A 10,825-nucleotide genomic window follows, 5' to 3' on the forward strand; every position below is an offset into this window, starting at 1 on the left:
CACCTATTAGATTGTAAATTCCACGAAGGTAGTAGCAGTTACCCAAACTTTATTTCCCCTTAGTTCACAGTATAGAACTCTCAACACAGTAAATATTTAGTAAATGTTTGTTGAATGTTGTGGAACAACTCCAAGTACCCTAAAGAAACTTATAATCTAACTGAAGAGTATAAACCTAACAATTCAAACCAGTTGAATCCAATCAACATTATCTACAATGTAGGACATTAAATGGACCCTACCCTCAAAGAACTTAAATTTTACAGAGAAGGTACAATTCACGCTTTACGCAAGTTAACTGTTCTGCAGACCTCTACATAAAACTTCTAAAGGTTCTTTTAAGGATGACAATAAATTGAAATAGCTTGAAAATGCCGTTTAAATAGAAAAGCAGAGTTGCCCAGTCAAGTAGGGAGATTACCATAGTACAGATGTCCTTGAGTGTATGAATAACATCAAAATCTATAGTCCGGAGTTCTGAGTTCCCCTAAGCATGAGTTTTCTTGCTTCATGTACTTCCCTGACAGGTATCTATTAAGTGTGTGCCCAGTCTTCATTAGAGATGTTAACTACATTGACGGAAATGTGTGATCCAGATTTATAAGTACATTGTGGCATATTAGTATTAATTATCATCATTTCTGTTGTCTTTTTGTTCAGATGGGGGGTGGGGTGTTACAAAGAGTACAAAGAGTATGAATTTGTGCTAACTGGCAGCTCCATCACTCACTACTCAGTGCTGGGTCACAAACCCAGGTTAAATGGAGGAGTCAAAATATGTATAGACACAGTAATGTTCCAGGGTGAGGACTGGTCTTAAACTGTGGACTGTGTACTGAGGAAGGGGTAAGTATAGAAACAAGTAGCACCTGTGTGACTTTAACCACAAGAGCTGGGGGGTGGGGAGAAGAGGGGAAGAGGCCCTCAGTTTCAGCCCCCAGGCCAATTTACAGCTGGCAGTGGGATAAAAAGGGCAGGAATTTTGGTCCAAAGGGAAGACACAGGTTTGTCACTAAACTTGCAGAGCTTTCTAGTTGGCTGATATTGGCTGGTTCCAATAACAGTCTACTGGAATTCCAACCAGGAGCAAGTACAGAGTTGCTTTATATAATGCGAATTTGCCCAGAGGCTGGGGACTGAACGGAAGGAGGTTAAGTAGGAGGCGAGCCCACGCACCCACGGAGGGAGGGAGCTGTTCATGGACTCGTGGGAGCCGGGAACACAAAAGTGAGAGCAGGAGGAGCACGCTTGGGGGTGGAGCCAGCCCTGTGGGGGCCTGGGCAGAATTGAGAGAAAGAACTGGGGCCGGGTGCAGACAAGCCGGGTCGGACTGTTGGGGAGCTGGCAGAGGTGGGCAAAGGTCTCTTCTCTCCGTGCTGGAGGTCTCAAGCCATGCCCCTAATCTTCTGGCGTCTTGTGCTTTCCCTTGGAGGTTTTATTTTTTTTTTCTTCGGTGGAAGGGAGAATGGTCAGCCACGGACGGAGCTCCGAGCTGAGGGGCAGGAGTGGAGACATTACACCCAGAATGCATTCCCTCCTTGCCTCTGTCTCATAGAATCCCTAGCTTTCTTCAAAGCATAGCTAAGGTGCCACTTTCTACATGAAATGTTCTTTGATCTCTTCAATTCTTAGCATGTTCTCCCACATGAAATGATTTGTGTGTATGTAAATACATGTGTATCTGTATGTCTGTTGTATATACATATGCACACACTGATCGAGCCTTGGATTCTGGGTTTCTTTGGGCAATCCTGCCCTCATCCTAACAGGTCCAGGTTCCCAGGGAGAGATCCTTGCCACACAGTTACATTCAAACTCTCTCAGGATCCTAGGGGGTATAATGTGGTTGCAGGGAAATATAATCCCCCTACTTGCCATTTTAGCTCTAACACCCCACCCCTCATCTGAAGCCTATTCTAGCTACATAACCATCCACTCACAAGGAAATACACCCACACAGGGTGTGATATTTACACGATCAGCCACTCACAATAATGACCCTTTGAGACCTTAAATATAAATACATAACAAAAAGACAACAGAAATGATGATAATTAATACTAATATGCCACAATGTAATTATAAATCTGGATCACACATTTCCGTCAATGTACTTAATATCTCTAGTGAAGACTGGGCACACACTTATAGATACCTGTTAGGGAAGTACATGAAGCAAGAAAACTCATGCTTAGGGGAACTCAGAACTCCGGACTATAGATTTTGATGTTATTCATACACTCAAGGACATCTGCACTATGGTAATCTCCCAACTTGACTGGGCAACTCTGCTTTTCTATTCAAACGGCATTTTCAAGCTATTTCAATTCATTGTCATCCTTAAAAGAATCTTTAGAAAGTGTTAGTTCTTATTTTCCTTTTTTTTATTAATTTATTTTGATTTATCAACAGTCACTTCCATAAGCTTTTGAGTTTTAAATTTTTCTCCCCCTCCTTTTCCACCTCCCTCCTCAAGACGGTGCACAATCTGATGTAGGCTATACATATACATTCCTATTAAACATATTTTTGCATTAGTTGTAAGGAAGAATTAGAACCAATAGGAGGAACCACAAGAAAGAGAAAACAAAACAAAACAGAAGAAAAAAATTGCAAATAGTATGCTTCAATATGCATTCAAACTCCACAGTTCTTTCTTTGGACGGGAATAGCATTTTCCACCATGAGGCCTTTGGAGATGTCTTAGATCCTTGAATTGCTGAGAAGGGCTAAGTCTATCCAAGTTAGTCATCGAACAACGTGGCTGTTACTGTGTACAACATTCTACTGGTTCTGCCCACTTCACTCAGTCCATACGAGTCATTCCAGGTTTTTCTGAAGTCTGCCTGTTCATCATTTCTTATAGCACAATAATATTCCATTACATTCATATACCACAATTTGTTCAGCCATTCCCCAATGGATGGGCAGCCTCTCAATTTCCAATTCTTTGCCACCACAAAAAGAGCTGCTATAAATATTTTTGTACGTGTAGGTCCTTTTCCCATTTGTATGATCTCTTAGGTAGTTCTTATTATGAATAGCAATCTCTTTAAATCAGAGACTGCAAAGCTCATTGGACTGACTGACTGTAGGCTATATAGACCAGACCAGCTAGTTATTCATTCACCCAGATGCTGTGTTGTCCAATCTTACAACTCTGGGGCTGTGCGAATGGAGCTTACAGCAGCACAGCTTGAGTTTACTTTTTAGGTCAGCCAAACAAACCAAATGCTCACCAGGATGTCAAAACAGCCGCAAAACTCCCTCTGCTAATGTGAAACTTTACCTCTCTCAAACACTAGGTGGCGCAGAAGGACAAAAGCTATTACTGAAATTCTTGGCCAACGAAGTCAGTTCTCTCCGCCAATCAGGAATCCCTTAACTTGAGCCTTCTGTCAGGGGTTGAGGAGGTGGGGCGGGGGTGGGGTGGGCGGCGGCTATACTTGAAGATTGAAAACAATATTAAAATCTTAAGTTTACACTTGAGAATAATATAATTGAAAGAAAAAATAGATTGGTAAAAGTATTTATGACTAATATGGCATTTAAAAGTGGTGTCAAATATAAAGGGAATTCAAGAATTTATAAAGGTATCTCCAAATCTCCAGTATAGGAACAGACAAGAGGAAGGTCAAAGTGTTAATAATCATTTGGAGGTATAGTCAGCCTCAGGAAAGAATAAATGAATGAACGAGCATTTGATTAGTGCCTGCTATGTGCTGGGAGCTGGGCTAAGCAAGGAGATAACAAATACAAAAAGTGAAGACAGTTCTTGCCCTAAATGAGCTTATATTCTAATAAGGGAAGATGATGCATTTAAGGTGAATAGTTGTCAGACAAGGGAATTTTAGTGTGGGGAATCTCATGAGTCATCCATTGATACACAGGTGGGATGACACATTTTTTTTTTTAGCCAGAGAACATCTGTCATATTGGGCAGACTCTTAAAGAATCTAAGCATTTGTATCACTAATGCAAGCGGGATGGATTTTAAGAATCTGAGCTAACACATCTTTTCTAAAAGCAATAGTACTGTTTGAATACTGTGACCAGAGCAAGAAGTGGAAAGGGAAGAAGAAGATGGCATGACAAGCAGATGACAAGATGGTTTAATGCATATATTGCAGTCATGCCACAAAATCACAGAATTTGAGAGTTGGAAGGAATTCAACTATGTATCCATCTAGACCAACCATACATGAAAAATATTTCCATTATAACCTAACCTGACAATCCTCTCCTTGAAGATTCCCAAGGAGGAGGATTCCTGCCATCCTCTCCCCCACCTTCTCAGGGCAGCCCATTTCACTTTTGGTATCTGGGGCCACATAGATATTGAGAAAATTTGGTCAAGAGATGCAAATTAAAACACATTTGAAGTACCACCTCTGAACCTTCAAATTGGCAAAAGTAGTTAAGAGCAATGGGACTCACTGATGGGTGGGATTGTGGAGAAATAAGATCATTCATTCATTGGTGATGGAATTCTAAAACTGTAGAATTTTTCTGGGCAGCTAGGTGGCACAGTACAAAGAGTGCTGGGCTTGAAGTCAGGAAGACTCATCTTTCTGAGTTCAAATCTGGCCTAGACACTTAAACAGGTGACCCTAGACAAGTCACTTCACCCTGTTGGCCTCACTTTCCTCATCTGTAAAATGAGCTGGAGAAGGATATGGCAAACCACTCCAGTATCTTTGCCAAGAAAACCCCAAATGGGGTCACAAAAAGTTGGGCACACGTGAAAACAACAGTAAACAAAAGAATTTTTCTGGAAAGCAATCTGGCAATACACAATACAATTTATAAAAACAGTCATATCCTTTGACCCAATAAGTTCTAGTGTTTAGAATACATCCTGAAAGGGTTATCTAAAAAAACATTTTTTTAAAGAGTCAGCTCATCAAAGATGAAATTCATGGCAGTTTGGGATCAGGATTCTAGCCTCACTAAATTGCAGAACTGTCATTTTGTTGTGTTTCTAGAAACTTCCCTAAAGGAACTTACATTTTAATGGAAAAGATAACATGTAAATAACTAGGTACATACAGGATATACAAAGTATATGGAAGACAATCTCTTAAGGGGAGGCCCTAGTAACTGGTGGGGGCCATAGAAGGCCTTCTGCAGAAAGTGGGATTTGAGCTGAGTGCTGAAGGGATCTGGAGAAACTAAGGGCCATTGGGAAAGGGGTGATGAAAGGGAGCATTCTAGTCACATGGAGCAGCCCATGCAAAAATATAGAGATAGGGAATGGAGTGTCACGTACAAAGAATGGTAAGTGAACCAATGTAGCTGGATTGTAGGGTGTATTGAGGGAAAGAAGAAAATATAAGAAGACTAGAAAGGTAGGAAGGGGCCAGGTTATGAAGGGATTTATTTGCCAAACAAGAAGAGTTTATATTGGATCCTGTAGGTAATTGGGAGCCAATAGAATTTATTGAGTAGGTAGGTCTAACATGGTCAGATGTGTGATTTAAAAAAAAAATCACTTTGGCAGCTAAGTGGAAGATGGATTAGAGTGATGAAAATTTATAGCTGTATTTTTTTTTTTTTACAAAAACCTCTCTAAATCCTTTATTAATATTTGGAGATGTATGGAGCACATACAATTAACAGCATCACACCAGCTACAGGAAGTACTGTGTCAAGGATGTATGTACTTCAAAACAAGGATCCCAGGGCAGCTAGGTGGCGCAGAGGATAGAGAACCAGTCCTGGATTCAGGAGGACCTGAGTTCAAATGCAGCCTCAGACACATAACACTTACTAGCTGTGTGACCCTGGGCAAGTCACTTAACCCCCATTGCCCAACCTAAAAGACAAAACAGATCAAGGATCCCAAAGCACCAATGGTATTGCCTACCCTGCACCACCACAGAAAACCCAATGTGGACACACACAGGCCAAACAATGCCACAAAATCACTTTAAAATGGTTCTTTAAAAAAATAACAAGAGCTGGAAGTTCAAAATCACCTAAAATCTGAGATGTGGCAACTCCACAGAGCTGGCTTAAAAGGCTAGTTCCACGGACCTTCCATGGAAGGTCAAAAAGAAGAACTGACTGGGATGATAGGAAGAGGTATCATGTTCATTGTAGAGACAGATATACCAGATGGTCTGATGGATATTTTCAGTCCAGGCTTTGTACATTTCTTGTAGGAATCCACTGGGTCAATAGAGTTTATAAAACGGAAGGCTGAGAAATGCCTGCTACCCAGTTGTGTTACTAATTCTGATTAGTAAGCACTGACACATCAGAGGGCTATAAACATTTTTGATGACAGAGCAAGTTTAAAAGGGACGAGGCTGAAATTAAGTTTTTGGTTTGGTACGCCAGGTTGAGGATGATCCTTTTTAGTCACTGGGTGCTGTGGGTCCCTTCTGCTGTCTTCTGTGCACTCTGGATGTCTTCCTCTATTTTAATTTTCCACTTTGAAAAAACCCCAAACTCAAACTCAAAACCCCCAACCCCATTCTCCACTGAGCCCTGATTCCCCCTAGTCTAGACTTGTCCCTTCCTCTTTAGTTTTGATACTTTCTTGGCAGTTCTGCTCTTTGTCTAAAACCTTGAGCATGGAGTCTCTGGCTTCACTGATGTGATCCATCACCAGTTTACATCTCTGCATATTTCCTTGTGTCAGTCCATTTATTCGGTGAAAATCATCATCAATTGCTGCCTTTTTGTTCGGGATAATGCCTTCCTGTAAAATGGTGAGTCATTTATATATGCTGTGCTCCAGATTTGTCAACTGTAGGGACTGGGCAGCACAGAGACAAACTTTTCAACCCTGGGCTTGGCAAGATGCTCATTTCTGGTTGACTGTTTCCTGCAACATGGCTTTCTTCACCTTTTTTGATATCACTATACCTCCGGAAGTGATGATAAGCAGCTTTCCAGGGGGTTTCAGTAATGTCAGAGCACAGGTCTTGGATGTATAGGGACATACTGCAGAGAAACCAATTTTCTTCCTTCCTTCCTTCCTTCTTTCCTCCTTCCTTTCTTCCTTCCTTCCTTCCTTCCTTCCTTCCTTCCTTCCTTCCTTCCTTCCTTCCTTCCTTCCTTCCTTCCTTCCTCCTTCCTTTCTTTCTCTTTCTTTCTTTCTTTCTTTCTTTCTTTCTTTCTTTCTTTCTTTCTTTCTTTCTTTCTTTCTTGCCTTCCTTCCTTCCTTCCTTCCTTCCTTCTCTCTCTTTCTTTCCTTCCTTCCTTCCTTCCTTCCTTCCTTCCTTCTCTCTCTTTCTTTCTTGCCTGCCTTCCTTCCTTCCTTCCTTCCTTCCTTCCTTCCTTCCTTCCTTGCCTGCCTTCCTTCCTTCCTTCCTTCCTTCCTTCCTTCCTTCCTTCCTTCCTTCCTTCCTTCTTTCCTTCCCTCCCTCCCCCCCTCCCTCCTCTCTCCTTCTCTCTCTCTCTCTCTCTCTCTCTCTCTCTCTCTCTCTCTCTCTCTCTCTCTCTTTCTTTCTTGCCTTGTTGCTATTGCAATAATAGATTTGTGATTAGAGAGAAGGGGTCATGTATAAGAAATGTGAAGCTTTGAAGACAGATTGGGTGGTGGGATTAGTAAAAGTGAAAAGTTGAAGATGATGCCTTGAGGAGGAAAGGCTGGTAACTGAGAATATGGTGGTAGCTTCAGCAGTAATAGAAAAATTGAGAAGGGAAAGTGTTTTTTTTTTTTTTTGGTTAGGCAGTGGGGTTAAGTGACTTGACCAGGATCACATAGCTAGTAAGTGTTATGTGTCTGAGGATGGATTTGAATTCAGGTCCTCCTGAATCCAGTGCTCTATCCACTGTATCACCTAGCTGCCCCCAAAAGGGAAAGCTTTGAGAAGATGTGGGAAAATTGGAACTTGTTAGGGGAGTTGTTAACTGATCCAATCATTTTGGAGAGCTGTGTCTGAGAGAGTGATAGAGGATGGAAGGAGTGAGAAAAGAAGTGGTTTAAGATGAAAGCAAGTTTATTAATTATGGAGCAAGCATTTTAGAGACATTGGGATAGGGTTATGTTAAATGGGAGTTATGGATTGGGCAGTTGGAGCTAGGGAATGGGATTTGTACTTCAGAAGCAGAGGGCTCTAAAATCATTGGGATAGGGACAATATGTGTTAACTCTACCAGGTTTTTATCTGCAGATTTTATGAGTATTGCCAACTATGTCTTCATCTAAGTTATTGATAAAAATGTTAAATATCGCAGGATCGGGCACAGATCTCTAAGGAACTGCACTGGAGACCTCTTTCTTCTTTCTTTGTTTCTTTTTTAATTGTTTCTTTCTTTGTTTCTTTGAGCAATTTGTTTGAGGCCTGATTTGAACTCAGGTCCTCCTGACTTCAGGTCCCGTGCCCTGAGGCATCTTTCCAAATTGACATTGGACCATTAATGTCAACTTACTGACTTAGGCTTTTTCAAATACACTTAAATATGTTATTATTGGGCAGCTAGATGGTACAGTGGATAGAGTGCTAGGCTTGGAATCAGGAAGACTCATCTTCCTGAGTTCAAATCTGGCCTCAGACATTCACTAGCTGTGTGACCTTGGGCAAATCACTTTTAACCCTATTTACCTCAATTTCCTTATCTGTAACGTGAGCTGGGGAAGGAAATGGCAAATCATTCCAGCATCTCTGCTAAGAAAACCCTAAATGGGGTCACAAAGAGTCAGATATGACTGAAAAATGACTGAAAATATTACTAGTTGGTCAAAATACTTATTGTGTTGAATATTTATTATCTGACTATTGCCTGGCTCATATCTCCATATTTTCCACAAAAATAGCAAAAAATACTTTATTAAAAGCCTTGCTAAAATTTCCGATGTTGGATGAAGCACATAATCACTGGGTTATAAGCATGGGGTTGTCAATACTTGGAATCCCCAAACAATGTTACTTGAAGGTAAGCACCACTCTATAATGCAAAATGAATGGAACACTATAATGCAATCACAACTAGCAATGTGGAGAATATAAAGGGATGGGTCTTTGTGATAATGTAGAAATCTGGAATGACCTTTTGAGATGAAGCAAAGAGAAACAAAATTAAAAGTATGATCATTTGAGAGGAAAAGTGACAAAGAAAGAATGAAGACCTCTGGTAGGGAATTAGATAAAGTGACTGCAAAATCTTTTTATGAATTTATATTTATTCATTTACATGTAAATAGTTGCCAGAGTTTCATTTATTATTGGAATAAACAAAATAAATCTGCCATGTAAGAATGCCCAGGGACCACCCACAGACAAAGAAAGAGATTAATTTCTCAGTCCTTTCTGTTTCTGGTTTAGTTGAGATCTTCATATTGAGGGAGAACTTGACATAGGGGAGAAAAAGCTGTCCTGAGCCAGGAAGACCGGGGTTTGAGTCTTGTTTCTGACACATTCTGTTAGTATGATTCTAGACAAATCTTTTCACACAGTGAGTAAGGTCTGAGGCCAGATTTGAACCCAGGAAGATGAGTCTTCCTGATTCCAAGTCCTAGCACTCTCTCCACTGTATCATCTAGCTGCCCAATAATAATATATTAAGTGTATTTGAAAAAGCCAAAGTCAGTAAGTTGACCTGAGTTGAAATCTGGCCTCAGACCTTACTAGCTGTGTGACCTTGGTCAAGTCACATAACCTTCTGTATGCCTCAGTTCCCTCATCAGTAAGATGGTGAAAATAAATTGTTGTGAGGATCAAATGAGATATTTGTATAGTACATAGTAGGTGCTATATAAATGCTTATTCCCTTCCCTTTGTCCTTACAAGACTAGGGACTATCATTATCCACTCCTGTGATTTCTGTGATGGGGAAGAGTAGAGACTCCTAACATAGAGCTTGGGAAAACTGCCCCCAAGTGGTTGCTCCTAGATACCTTTGTCTAAAGTTATCAAAGATCCAGTTTCCCAAGCAAACTGTCTCCTATAGATAATCCATGCTAGAACAGGAAAAGTATTGTTTTATGTGCCAGGAGGTCTGACTTCTAGTTCTGGTTCTAAAACTTTCTGTGTGACCTTGGATAAGTCACTTCTCTATAGGGCTTGGCTTCCTCATCTATACAATGAGTGATAGACTAAAGGATCTCTAATGTCCTTTCCTGCTCTAACCAAATAAGATCACTAAAGCCAACCCACTTGATGTTGCACAAAGCTTTTTGTTATTGTTCGGTCGTTTCAGTCATGTCTGACTCTTTATGACCCCATATGGGGTTTTCTTTGCAAAGATACTATAGTGGTTTGTCCTTCCCTTCTCCAGCTCATTTTACAGATGAGGAAACGGAGGCAAACAAGGTTAAATGACTTATCCAGGGTCACACAGCTACTAAGTATTTGAGATCTGATTTGAACTCCTAACTCTAGGTCTGGTACTGTAGTGTAGTGCAAAAAATTGGACTCAGAATCAAAAGGCTTGGATCTGAGGGCTAGGTTTGCTAGCTCCCAGCTGTGTGACCTGGGCCTTGGTTTCTTCCTCTGTAATAGACTAAGGTGATTTGTAAGGTCCTTACCAGCTCTAAGATTTTGTGCTCTAAGGTCAATTCCACTTCCAACATCCTATGTTCTGAATCCCTCTTCCAATGCCGCCAATATGTATTTTATATTCTAAGGCCCCTTCCAGCTCGAATATTCCATCTATGTGTATGAAAAGCCCTTTCTGGTTTATTCCCTTTATTACAAATATTTGTTACTATGTCCTGTCTGTTGGCCACCAGGTGGCGCTGTGGGACAAGTTAGGAACTGCTACCGGCAGCCTATGCTTCAGCAGAAACCCAGCCAGTTTTCAGAGCAGCTGTGTGGGTCAGGAGTAGGATGCAAAGGGCTTTGTGGTTGCTTGTCTCAAGATCTGACTCAGA

This window comes from Phascolarctos cinereus, unplaced genomic scaffold (genome assembly GCF_003287225.1).
Source record: "Phascolarctos cinereus isolate Bilbo 61053 unplaced genomic scaffold, phaCin_HiC Scaffold_2;HRSCAF=192, whole genome shotgun sequence".
In the NCBI taxonomy this organism is placed as follows: domain Eukaryota; kingdom Metazoa; phylum Chordata; class Mammalia; order Diprotodontia; family Phascolarctidae; genus Phascolarctos; species Phascolarctos cinereus.